The sequence below is a fragment of the Eucalyptus grandis genome, chromosome 8, assembly GCF_016545825.1.
Source record: "Eucalyptus grandis isolate ANBG69807.140 chromosome 8, ASM1654582v1, whole genome shotgun sequence".
Lineage (NCBI taxonomy): Eukaryota > Viridiplantae > Streptophyta > Magnoliopsida > Myrtales > Myrtaceae > Eucalyptus > Eucalyptus grandis.
The window spans coordinates 24,346,240-24,358,987 of record NC_052619.1 but is presented as its reverse complement, the minus strand read 5'-3'; positions in this window follow the sequence as shown (position 1 = coordinate 24,358,987).

The following is a 12,748-nucleotide window of genomic DNA, read 5'->3' as shown; positions in this document are numbered from 1 at the left end:
TAGATTAATAGCGACGTCCTAGGATGCATCGCCAACCCTTTCATTTTAATACGCATGCGGAAGCATATAATAATAATCCCTAGACAATAAAGCAATGTGATAGAAAAGTAGGGCTAATTTTCCACAACCTTTCAAACCAAACAAACCTTTTATAAGAAATAGGTTTATTCACAACATCAAGTCACTTACCAAAGTACCGGCTTAACCAAAAAGGAACTGTCCTATGACTAACAAGCTAGATAGGTTTGTCGATTCCGATTCTTCCACCTTCCCAATCTGCGGGACTTCTGGTTCTCCACAACCGTCACCTAGGGACCTGAAAATGGTTATACAATAACAAATGAGTCAACGTTTCAGCAAGTTTTACCCCCTAAGACTCGATTAGGAAGCCAATACACCTTAGGGCTGCCTAAGCACAACACGAGTGAGAGGACTTACCTTGGTCTTAGTTCCTTCCTACAAGTCAGTATATATCAGATGTACAATAAACATAGTAATTCACAACATCAGATCAAATCATTGATCAATCGACTTAGTCGATTACATATTATCACGATACATTCAATACTATCTATAAAGTCCAACTTTAGTCTAGGACTGCTCACCCAAAGCTGATTATATAGTATACTATAGATATGCTCACCCAAAACTGATAATATAGTATACTATAGATATGCTCACCCAAAACTGATAATATAGTATATTGTATATATGCTTGCCCAAAGCCAAATGATTAAGGCTCCCAAGCCATCATAGTGTACTATATATACTCGCCCAAAGCTAATAATATATGCTTACTTAAAGCTGACATATAACCCGTAGGCTGATATAGTATATCGGTATACTGCTCACCCAAAGTTGACATATCGCCCGTAGGTCGATATAGTATACCACTCAAATCATATAGTCAACTTCTCATTTTTATCATACCCGATAAAAATATAGCCGTGTGTGGGTATATGGTCGGCCTTAGCTAAAATATAATAATTTCATCTTTATGAATATCCCACTAGTTTCAATAGCCCATTACATATTTTTGACGATGTAAATCGACGCTCGGTTAATTTCCAATCAATTATCAAAATTATTAATTTAGGAATAAAATTGTAAAATCAGAATTAAATCAATTCAATACGATTTAACACTCAAATAAATAAATAGACTACACCACAATAATTAGCATAAAATTTCGGTTGTCGACTATCCCAGCCTAATTTTCGGAAAATAATTAATTACTTAAATAATTATGAAAATTATTAAATAAATACCATAAATCCAATTTAGGCCCGTAATGCCTAATTGGATGCCAGAACAGACCCAGAAAATTTTCGAGATTTGTTCAATAAATACTAGGATCTATTTCTTTGTTAACTACACTAACCATTTGCCTAATATGCATTGATAAGTTTCTAATTTAATTATTATAATCTAATTTATCCACCTAATTGCACTTAATTAAATCTAAACAACCCCTAAGCATCATTAGTTGACTAAGTGAGGATTAGTGAGCAAAACCCACTCATTTAATGAACTGCTCGGTTCAATTTGACAGGGACGCGACAAGACTCGATCCTCTCCAAAGTGGCGACGGCAACGGGGCATGGCTTGGGCCCGAAAAGTGGCCCGCAAGGCCTCGCGGGTTCTGCTCAGGTTCCTCAGCTGGCGGGCTGATTTGCGTAGTTGAGTTTGCGCGAGACATTGAGCTTGATTGCGGACGGGACTCCTCACGGACGAAGGAGGAAGGCAAGTCGGTGGCGTGGCTTCGGCTTTGTGTGATCTACTTCGGTGGGATGCTGGATAGCAATGAAACGAGGAGAAAATAGGGTGGCGAATGTGAGAGGGAGAGAGAATCGAGAGAGGCTGAGGGCAGTTCGGCGAAATGAGAGAGAGGGAGAGAGGATAAGGTTTGAAAAAGTCAAAACAAGGAAGAAGCAAAGTGGAGAACAACAAGGAAAAAGGAGGGAGCGTCGGTGGGGGAGGTTCCATGCGAGAGAGAGAGAGAGAGAGAGAGAGAGAGAGAGAGAGAGAGTGTGTGCGCGCGAGTGCGCGTGCGTGCAGCCAAAAAGGGGGAAACGTGCGATGGGGGGTGGAGAAAAAAAGAGAAATAGAAATGGAAAAAAATAAAATAAAATCTGATAACCTAAAAATCTTGGTCCCATTTGCCCTTGTTTAGTCCAATTTGATCACTAAAAATTCCCATGCTAGAGCACTTGATCCTCATTTGCGTTATTGCATCAAATTTCCCTCGAACAACAAATCTCGGGCAACAAAAATGACCATTTCCATCAATTATGAATTCTAATTCATTTTCTTTTCGAAATCCGATTTTCTGAACAAACAAATCTGGTGGAGGTCCAATTTGAATTCAGAAAAAGCTTAAGCAACTTCTATTCACCAATTCACTCATACCAAATGCCAAAAATTCCTTCAAATTTGCTAATCCGAATTTCTGTTTGTTTTCCGAATCGTCTGAAACGATTTTCCGTAAAAATCCCAAACTCACCGAAAATTCCTCGAAATATGAGTCGACGTTCCTAGAATTTATTGTGACATGACAGAATCTTCAATTTCTAAAATTGGACTTGAATTTGCGGTTAATTTCCATTCGGCGCGTTTTTAGCGTGACCTAAGCTACTGAGTAGTTTTTAGAGATTTTTAGTGCAAATGATTCGTGGTTGATTTTCTTCGAGTCACAATGAACCCACTCGATGCATTGGCGACTCTCGATTGTAGTGAAAAATCTCGAGAATTCAAATATGAACACAGGGTACCACAACGAAAGAAGAATCAATTTATGGCCGATCGACTAGAATTTTTCAATTTAGTGGTGTCACTCACAATTAACCACACATCTCAGTCGAACATGCCTATTTCTAATTTCAAATCGATTTTATACTATGCCATAATGGTCTATAAAGATAAGCACAGTCAAGAAGTCGATTCATGATCGAATTTTCAAGTCTATTACCTTAAAATTCCTTAATAACTTCCCTGAATAGCCTAGTTATCTCGAGAGTCAATGAAATGCCCGATTTATTCAATAGAAAACAGGACTGAAAATTTAGGATGTCACAAGCTCCCTCAACTGTCTTTGGCAATCATGAAACTACATATGAGACACGGACTCTTGAAGTGCCATAATTTGGCAGAAATGGACACTTAAGTGCCATAACTTATGAAAGGTATATTTAAGTGCCAAAATCGGAGTAAAATGAATTACTTGAGTGCTAATTCGACCAAAATCTGGCCAAAACGCTGACGTGTCAATTTTTTGGTGAAGTAAGTGCAAAACGATATTGTTTTGATGCTGATGTGGTAAAAAATTAATATAAAGTTAAATTAAATTGAATTTAAAATTGAATTTATTTAAAACATTTATAAAAAATATAAATATTAAAAAACTAAAAAAAAAAAAAAAAAAGGATGTGGGCCGAGGGCTCAGCCTTAAGTCGCTGCCGCCTCCTCGCCGCCACCGACAAGGGCCGGCGACGGAGGGGGGAGGGTCGGTGGGGGTCGTCGAGCCCTAGCTAGGGGCCGCAACCTTGGCCGATTGGCGGTGAGGGCCCACGAACCCTTGTCTTGATCGGGGGCAAGGGTCATGGCCCTTGCCTGGCCGAGCCAAGGGTTGCTGCTTGCTAGGGGTCGACTGTCGCCTAGATCGACGAGGGCTCGCGACCCTCGCCCAGATTTGATAAGGGGGGAATGAGGAGAAGGGGATGCAGTTGGTAGGCGAGGAGGAGGAAAAAAAAAGGGAGAGGGGAAGGAGGAGGAGGGAGGCAGCTGGCGGTGAGGGCTAGGGCCGCCGAGCCTTGGCCAAGGGCCAGTGGCCCCAACTGATTGGCAATGAGGGCTGCGTGACCTCGCCCGGATGTGGGCGGGTCGTTGGCGGGCGAGGGCCCCGACCCTCGCTCAAATCTGGGGCGAGGGCACGCAAGCCCTCGCCGTCGGTTGGCCGAGGCCGTTGGCCCTTGGCCGTGGCTCGGTGGCCCCGGCCGACCCTCCCCTACCTTCCGGCGACGGCGAGGAGGTAGCGGCGGCGAGGGCTCGGCCCTCGGCCCTCGACCCCGGCTACCTTCCTCATTCTCATTCGTTTTTTAATTTTTAATTATTTTAAATAAATATAAATTATATTGTTATTTTGTTTTAAATTTAATTAAATTAATTTTTATATTATATTAAAATTCAAATTATGCCAAAATGACGTTGTTTTGGGTAAATTATAGCTGAGTCAGTGTCCCATTTTTTTTTAAAAATGTGATACTTAAGTGTACCTTTCGTAAGTTGTGACACTTAAGGCTGCGTTTGTTTGTATTCTTTTTTTTTTTTTTAAACACTTTTCTGTTTTTGTTCTCGGGAACAAAAAGGAACAGAAACACGTTTGGGTGCGTTTTGTTCCTTTTTGTTCTTTTGTTCCAGGAACAAAAGAAACAAAACAAGAAACACAAATTTTGTGTTTCTTGTTTCTGAAACACTTTTGAGAAATACTTTTTTTTCTTTTTCTTTTTTCTCTTATTTTCTTGTTCTTTTTTCTTTTGGCCGGTCGCCGGCCTCGGCCATGGCCGACGGCCGGCCGACGAGGGCCGGCGGCCTCGCCCGGCCACGGCGAGGGCTCGCCGGCCCTCGGCGAGGCCGAGGCTCGCCGTCCCCGGCGAGGCCGAGGCTCGCCGTAGCCGGGCGAGGGTCGGCCTCGCCATGGCCGGGCGAGCTCGAGGCCGAGGCTCGCGGCCGCCGGGCGAGGTCGGCCTCACCGGATCTGGGTGAGCTCGAGCTCGCCCTGACCATGGCGAGCCGACCTCGCCCGGCTGGGCGAGCTTGATCTCGCCAGATCCGGCGAGGCCGAGCTCGCCCGGCGGCCGGCGAGCCTCGGCCTCGCCCGGGCGGTGGCTCGGCGAGGCCGCGCCTCGCCGGATCAAGGCGAGGCCGACCTCGCGCTGGCCCAGGCGAGCTCGATCTCGCCGAGATCCGGCGAGCCGACCTCGCCCGGCCAGCCGGCGAGCCTCGGCCTCGCCGGATCGGGCGAGTCGGCGTCGCTCCGGCGGTGGCCCGGCGAGGCCGCGCCTCGCCCGCCGCTGGGCGAGCTCGGCCTCGCCGGATCAAGGCGAGGCCGACCCTCGCCGGCGACCGGCCAAAAGAAGAAAAAAAAAATGAAAAAGAAAAAAAAAAAAAAAAAGGAAAAATAAGAAAAAATATAAAAAATAAAAGAAATAAAAAAATTATCCAAATTTACCAAACATGTTTCTATTTATTTTTTGTTCCGGAACAAGTTTACCAAACGCGTTTTTTTTGTTCATAAATTGTTCCCGAATGAAACACTTTTTTTTTTAAATGTGGCACTTCGGAACAATTTTTAAGTAAAACGTTACCAAACGCGCCCTAAGTGTCCCTTTGTGCCAAGTTATGGTACTTGAAGAGATCTTTTGCCAACTACATACATGGCAGTAAAAAAAGATGCCACATGCTTGCAATTAAATAATTGTAATATATACTTCTGTTCAAAGTGGATGTTTGGGGGCAAAAAAACACCCCAAGTGCCACCATTTGGCATGAGAGAACACATAAGTGTCACAATTTTTAAAAGGTACACTTAAGTGTTCACTTTTAACTAAAGTGGTACTCAAATGATCACTTATGCTATACCTTGACACTTAAGTGATCCTTTTAACCATGACTGCCAATTAAGTGAACATGGAGGACGGCGTCATATTAGCAAGGATCGCTGAGTGGATATTTCGTCAAGCCATGTAGACCAATTTTATTAATAAAACAATGCTATGTTGGATTTCTAACAAGTTTGTCGGAGTTGACGCTTAAGTGTTCAATTTTTCTTAAAAAATGGCATTTAAGTGTACATTTTGGAAGTTTAGTACTTATGTGTTCTCCCGTGCCAAGTTATGGCACTTGAGGTGTTCTTTACCCAGATGTTTGGTAAGGGACTTTACACTCTATAGGTAGTTCTTTCTAGATCTATTTTTAATTTGTTGTCTAGAATCAAAAACAAGTGTTAAGTCTTAAAAGTGAAAGGTTAAAGCGGAAGGAAATGCCATGTGAAAAAGACAAATAACTAATCCTAGGATCGTCTTAAGATTGCCACCATCTCTTTGATAGAAAAACCAACAATTTATCCATAATTTGTTTTTTTGGTTGAAAATGTAAATGTTATAAAGTAGATGAATTACGACAACTTCGGGGTATCGCCCAACATTACAAATAGAGCTAATAATTCAAAAGGAGGTAGGAAGTCTCCACATAGTAGCCAATACGACATTGGTTTGGGAAAGTCTTTTTTTTCTTTTTTTATGGAGTAAAGCTCTACTTCTTACATCTTTATGCACCTTGGCCAAAATAATATGGATGTTAGTTGACTTGTTTTGAAACTGTCTATAGTTACAATCCATCCAAATGCAATATATGGTTGCTAGGAAAAATACGTTGAGGATTGCATTGCCAAATCTTTGCCTTTTGTTGCACAATGATATTGTGCTAAATGCTGCTTGTCCAGTCACACTGGAATAATAGATATGCTCTGTCTTCTATACTAGCCCTATAGAAGTTATATTGGATATTAACCGAGGTCATCCATTGTGCTATGATTCTTGTTGTTAGTAGTCCATCTATGCAAAATAGCTAGACAATAAAATTGCGTTTGTTAATGTTGTTGCTCCAAATTAGGTTGTATCGCTCTAAATGTCTAAGTTCATCATATATATATCATGGTAATAGTACCATGAGTTCGATATAATTGAGTTAATTACAAGTCACAATTTGAGGAGACATCGCTAACTCCAATTCATACTACTCTTAATGTGTCACGCCTCGAACCCTGAGCATACACACATCCCTCGGCGATTGATTAAATTGTGATATTCACTGGACACGTTGCCGACCCATTCATTTTATGCACATGCGGAAGCGAACTAATAATTACCTAACCAACAAACAAACACATGGGATAGTAGAAGTATGACAACCATTTTCACAAACCACACTTTATAACAAATTGAGTTAAACCTATAGGTTCATATACAAAGGTCTGTCTCCCAAAAGAAGTCCTAATCAACCGATACCCCGTATCCCTCCGACTCCGACTCCAGATTCTCCATTTAAGGACCTGAAAAAGGGGTAACCATGACGGAGTGAGATAAATCTCAGCAAGTCTACACCTTAAACCCCGATTAGGATAGTGGCAGCTTAAACATGCACCATATATGACTTACATCGCCTCAACATCTTTCTACACATTAGTACATCTCATATAACATATGCATACAGTAAATGTATTCAATAACTGGAACACCTCAATTCGTTTCTTAAACAATCACAAGGGTCCCAATTATAACGCCAAATCGTTATGACACGTCTTATTCCGTGCCACATAATTTTGTCCCATAATCAGACGCGGCTATCTCAAACACTCACATGTGTCCTAGTTATTTACGACCCAACGGCCACGGCCAACTCATTAGTGGGCGGTCATCTGGCATAACCGGGCGTTATCTCGCACCATCGAGCACGGCAATGTCTTGTGTAAATGTATCAGGACGACTTTCTATTGCGATCTGGCATCCGTTGTCAAGGGCATATGAATTTAATCAGATATCATCTCACGTAAACGCATCAGGATGGGTTCAATACCCCACGTAAATGCATCAGGGTATTAGGTGATCACACACCAGTACATACTTGGCCAAGAACATTGTGCTTTGCACTTAAATATTTCTATTTCAAATAATGGATTTGGCTAATTTTCTTCGTATTAAAATACCTGGTAAAATAATTGTGCGTGGTCACACAGTGAAATTGAACCATAAAATGTGATATTATCTCATTTCAAAATTCCACAATTTTATATAGTATCTAAAATATTTTTGGTGTCAAAAACCGACACCTAGTATTTTTCTAATTAAATACCATAAAATCATATTCTTGCAATAATAATAAAAAATCATTACCAAGCACTCAATTGCATAATTTAACAACTAATTTCACAAATCAATGCATCCATGACAATCGGCGTAAAATTCTAATAATTGGCTATCCCGACATAATTTATGCTAATTATAATTAATTAAATAAATTGCATATTATTTAAACTAAATCACTTAATTAATTTAAATAAACTAACCGGACAAATCTAATTGAACTAACTAACTAACTAAATAACCTAACTAACCACCTAACTAACTAATTACACTAACCAAACTAAGCTAACTAGGCTAGTTCATCTAACTACTAATTAGCACTAATACTAATTAAGCCCAAACTAAACCCTTAAGTGCAATTAAATTTCTAATCTAATATTAGGCGTTAACTTATCGAATTAGCAAAAAAACAGGTTCATGGTGATGGTGGCACAACGGCAGTGAGATCCTGTGCCTACGACGACTCCAACGGAGGGCTGGAAGAGGTTGAAAAAGCCTTGCAAGCCTCATGGCTTGAGCTATTGGACTCAGTTTTGGAAGGGCTGGATCGAGGGAGTTTGGTGGCTGGTCAAACGGCTAGAACGGGCTGGCGGACGCAGGTATAGGCGGTGAGGCGCAAACGGTCAGCCAAGGAAGGCTGGTTGGCAACGACAGTCATAGTTCGGCGGGCTAGTAATCGAGAGGGTTGCAGGCAATCGCTGGGCTGGACGGTGCGGAGACGGACGGCGCAGCTTGGACGGAGGGAACCAGCAGATTGTTGGCTGAGTCTGGCATTTAAGGTGGCCAAGTGGATTTGTGGTGGGATGGAGATGGTGCAATGGAGTTTGTAGCAGCTGAAGGAAAGAATGCAGAGGAAGAAATGGCAGAAGTTCTTCTATAGGGGGCTGATCGTAGCTTGAAGAAGGAAGGGGGGCAAGAGGCCTTGGAAGTCCAACTTGTGGCCACTGGGATCCATGCACAAATGTCCTATGCACTCAAGTGAAATGGCCACAAAGTCTTCAGCCTTACAAAGTCTTGGTTGTTATAAAGTCTTGGCAGCAACCAATGGGCATTTTTTCCCTTAAATCTTAACAAACAATTCCCTTTTGGTGACCAAAAATGCCTCTTCAGCAGCCATACAAATTTCCATATATTTTCTTTTAATTCCACACCAAATCAAGTCATTTTGGTGGTCGAATTATTCCCTTGAAGCTACCATACGAATTTTCCTTTAATTCTCCACAATTTAACCCAATTTGGCAGCCCAAAAATCCCTTAATTTTGCCCATCCAAATTTTCACAATTTCTTTTTGCCGATTTTGATTTTTCTTCAATTTTCCAATCTAGACATAATTTTCCCAAAAGATGAGATGTCCTAAAAATAAATCGTGACATACTCGAACGTTTGATTCCTAAAACCGAATTCAATTTCGTGGTTAAAATCAATCGGACGCAATTTAGCACAATCCAACATACCAGGTAGCTTTTAGGGATTTCATCGCGATTATATCCCTTAACGGTTTTACCTAATAGGTTAGTTAACTCGTGAATAATTAGCTCAAAGAAAAAAGACCATAGGTGCGTTGATGAAAAGCCAATTTCATTTTATCGATATGGGGTTGAAAATTTAGAATGTCACAATTCTTCCCCTTTTGTAAAATTTTCATTCTCGAAATTTAAACCATTACAATTCTTCTTCAAAAAGGTGGGGGTATTGTTGTCTCATCGATTCTTTGCTTCCTTCTGTCCCGTGGTGTTGTTAGACCACTTTGACCAAAGAGATCATCTTGATATGTAGCACTAGCTCTTTTTGATCCACAATCTTAACTAGTCTCTCCACGTACGACACTCTCTCGTCCACGTCTAATTCTTCAAAATTCAACACGTGGGTCGGGTTAGGCTATACTTTCTCAACATCGACACATGGAAGACGTCATGCACTTGAGTTAGTCTTGGTGGCAACGCAAGATGATACGCCAAAGTCCCTATTCGTTCCAGAATCTCAAAGGGACCAACGTACCTTGGACTTAACTTCTTTTCTTGCCAAAGTGCGAAATACCCCTCATTGGTGACACTTTAAGAAAGACGTGTTCACCAACTTGGAATTCCAATGGTCTTCACCGCTTATCTGCATAACTTTTTTGGTGACTTTGAGCGGTCTTAAGTCTTTCTCGAATGACTTTAACAGTGTCCACTGACTACTGAACCAACTCAGGGTCGGTAATCTTCCGTTCCCCAACTTCATCCGAACACACAGGAGTTCTGCACACTTTGCCATACAACGCTTCAAACGGTGCCATCTAGATGCTTTGCTAATAACTGTTATTGTTGGTGAACCCGACTAGATGAAGCTGTTCCTCCCAGCTTCCTTTGAAGTTCAACACACAAGCTCGTAGCATGTCCTGAAGGGTTTGAATCATCCTCTCAGATTGGCCATCCGTCTACGAATGATAGGCCGTACTGAACTGCATCTTTGTCCCCAAGGTAGTCTGTGAACTCTTCCAGAAAGTTGCTGTGAACTTTGGGTCTCGATTTAAGGTAATTGTCACGGTACTCTGTGCAAACGTACTATCTGTTGCACGTACAACTCTGCATACCTATCTAATGCAAAATCCTTTCATACAACGATGAAGTGAGCAGACTTCGTCAATCTGTCAACTACAGCCTATATGGAATCATTACCTCGCTGACTCCTCGGTAATCCTATCACAAAATCCATTGTGATATGTTCCCACTTCCATTCGGGAAACTCAAGAGATTGCAAGAGTACTTCAGGCTTGCAATGCTGTGCTTTCACTTACTAGCACATCAGACACTTGGCGATATGTTTGGCAATATCCGTCTTCATATCGGTCCACCAATAGTATTGACACAGATTTTGATACATCTTCGTATTGCCTGGATGAATGTTGTAACTGCTACGACGAGCTTTTGACAAAATCTCCTCTCTAAGCTTTGCATCGTCAAGTACATACAAACGTCCATGAAACTTTAGTATTCCGTCTTTAGAAATTTGAAAGTTAGCCATTCTCTTTTTCGCATCATCTTGTAGAATTTTATGGATCTCAAGATCTGTCAACTACAATGTCTTGATCCTTATATGCATTTCCGATTCAATTCTAAGGGTGGCCATAAGACTTGAAAGGTGGTCTATCTCAAATTTGAAAGTCGAATCTTTTAGGATCTATTCTTGGATCACCATCTGTGCAATTGAAGACTTCCGACTCAATGCATTTGCAACTTTATTAACTTTCCCGAGATGATACGGGATGTCGTAGTCATAGTCCTTGAGAAATTCCATCCAATGATGCTGTGTCATGTTCAACTCCTTCTGAGATAATAAATACTTTAAACTCTGGTGGTCGGTAAAGATTTGAAACTTTTCTCCACACAAGTAATATCTCCAAATCTTTAGAGTGAAGATGATCGTTACGAGTTTTAAGTCATGCGTCGGGTAATTCAACTCATGAGGCCTCAATTGATGGGACGCGTATGCAACAACTCTCATGAGGCCTCAACTGACGGGATGCGTATGCAACAACTCTTTCATGTTTCATTAAAATGCAACCTAGTCCTTTGAATGACGCATCACTATAGATCTCATATCCTCCAGATCCAGACGGAATCGTTAGCATGGGTGCGGTAGTCAGCTTCTACTTAAGCTCTTGAAAACTACGCTTACACTTATTCGTCCATTCAAATTTCTTTTCCTTCTTCAGCAATTAAGTAGAGGCATGACTATTGCAGAAAATCTTTCCACGAATCGTCTGTAATAACCTGCTAATCCCAAAAAACTTTTGACCTCTGTCATTATCACTAGTCTTGGCCAATTGGTAACTGCTTCGATCTTAGTCGGGCTCACATAAATCTCTTCACCAAAAGTCACGTGACCTAGGAAAACTACACGAGTTAGCCAAAATTCACACTTACTGAACTTAGCATACAATCCATGTTCTCACAGAGTCTAAGGTACCATCCTTAGATGTCTTTCATGCTCCTCTGGACTTCTCAAGTATACCAGGATATCGTCAATAAACACTACACGAACTAATCCAGATACTCCTTGTATACTTGGTTAATCAAATCCATGAACGTAGCTGGGGCATTGGTTAAACGAAATAGCATTACGGTGAACTCATAATGGCTGTAACGCGTACGAAAAGCTGTCTTCGCTATGTCTTCCTTCTTGATCCTCAACTAATGATATCCTATCCTCAAGTCGATCTTGGAATATATCGACGCTCCTTGTAACTAGTTAAACATGTCATCAATCCTTGGCAACGGGCACTTATTCTTGATCGTCACCTAGTTGAGTTGCCGATAGTCAATGCAAAGACACAACGAACTATCTTTCTTCTTTACGAACAGAATTGATGCTCCCCAAGGCGATGCACTAGGGTGTATAGATCATTTGTCTAACAACTCCTGCATCTGCACCTTCAATTCTTTTAACTCTAACAACGCCATACGATAAGGAGCCTTAGAAATTGGCTCCATCCCGAGGGCCAACTCATCACAAACTCCATCTCCCTTTTTGGGGCCAAACTAGACAATTCTTTAGGAAACACATCAGGAAACTCTCGTACCACGCTGACGTCTTCCATCTTTGACTCCTCAACTGTCATATCCACAATAGTTGCCAGGTAACCTTGGCAACCCCCGTTTAACAAACAGGTTGCCTCAAGCGACAAGATTAAGGTAATAAATGGGAGAAGTACAATATCAGTGCCATAAGTTGTGACCGGCGCTCACTTTGGTGCCAAAAGTTTCTGTCGGATCACCTAAGTGCTAAATCGGAGAAAAAACGATCACTTTGGTGCTATCGGTGAGAAATTCTGGCCAAAATGATT